Here is an 847-nt window from a genome sequence, read left to right on the forward strand (position 1 = left end):
TCCCCTCCCCTCCCCTCCCCTACCTTCCCTCCACCCCTTGGGACTCAGTTTCATGTGCCCTATTCTGGATTTAATCCTCACTATGTAGCTAAGGATGACAATGAGCCTTTGCCTCTCAAATATTAAGATTATAATTGTGTAGCACCACACCAAGATTTTGGAGTATTGAAGACTGAATCCCAAACATTGGCAAGCACTTTACTCACTGAGCAGCCGAAGCCCTCCTGAACATTTTCTAAGAATAAGCTAGAGGTACCAGCACATAGAGAGAGAACTCTACTTCTCTAGTTGCCTCACTAACCACTCAGAGAGTTGAATTTAGAAGAACAGAAATCAGTTGGTTTCTGAGGTCAGCCACTGAGGAAGAGGAGTGAAGAAATCATAAACCATAATCATGATGTGGAAAGTATATAGTATATGATTAGGTCACCATCATGGGGTGATTCCACACCATGGCGGTACTATGGGATATTGTCATAGTTAGCTTCACCTACCAACTTGACAAAATGCAGATTACCTGGGAATCTCCACTGAAGAATTACCTAGATCCAAATGACTTCTGAGCACATCTGTAGAGTTTTTCTTGATTTTGCGTCATGTGGGAGGACTCATCCCTCTGTGGGTGTTGCCGCTCTGTAGATGATCTGGAGTTGTATAAGAAAGCTGGCTGAGTGCAGGCCAAAAAAATCAAGCCAGGAGGCAGTGTTCCTCCATGCTTTCTTCTTGAAGCTACTATTCTGAGTTCCTAACTTGGCTTTCCTCCATGAAGAGCTGTAACTTGTATGACAACAGAAACCCTCCCCTCCATAAGCTGCTTTGGTCATGGTGCTTATCACAGCAATAAAAA

General features: G+C 43.7%; 1 protein-coding gene across 1 annotated transcript in view; it reads right to left on the minus strand.

Annotated features, from left to right (window-relative positions):
* Igsf10 (immunoglobulin superfamily member 10) overlaps positions 1-603 on the minus strand; it is a 35342-nt gene extending 34739 nt beyond the window's left edge. Inside the window, exon 1 of the mRNA XM_029474958.1 lies at positions 518-603. The gene's annotated coding sequence lies outside the window, so the exon portion shown is untranslated. The remainder of the gene's footprint in view (positions 1-517) is intronic.
* Positions 604-847: the final 244 nt, after the last annotated feature.

This window comes from Mus caroli, chromosome 3 (genome assembly GCF_900094665.2).
Source record: "Mus caroli chromosome 3, CAROLI_EIJ_v1.1, whole genome shotgun sequence".
NCBI classification, from domain to species: domain Eukaryota; kingdom Metazoa; phylum Chordata; class Mammalia; order Rodentia; family Muridae; genus Mus; species Mus caroli.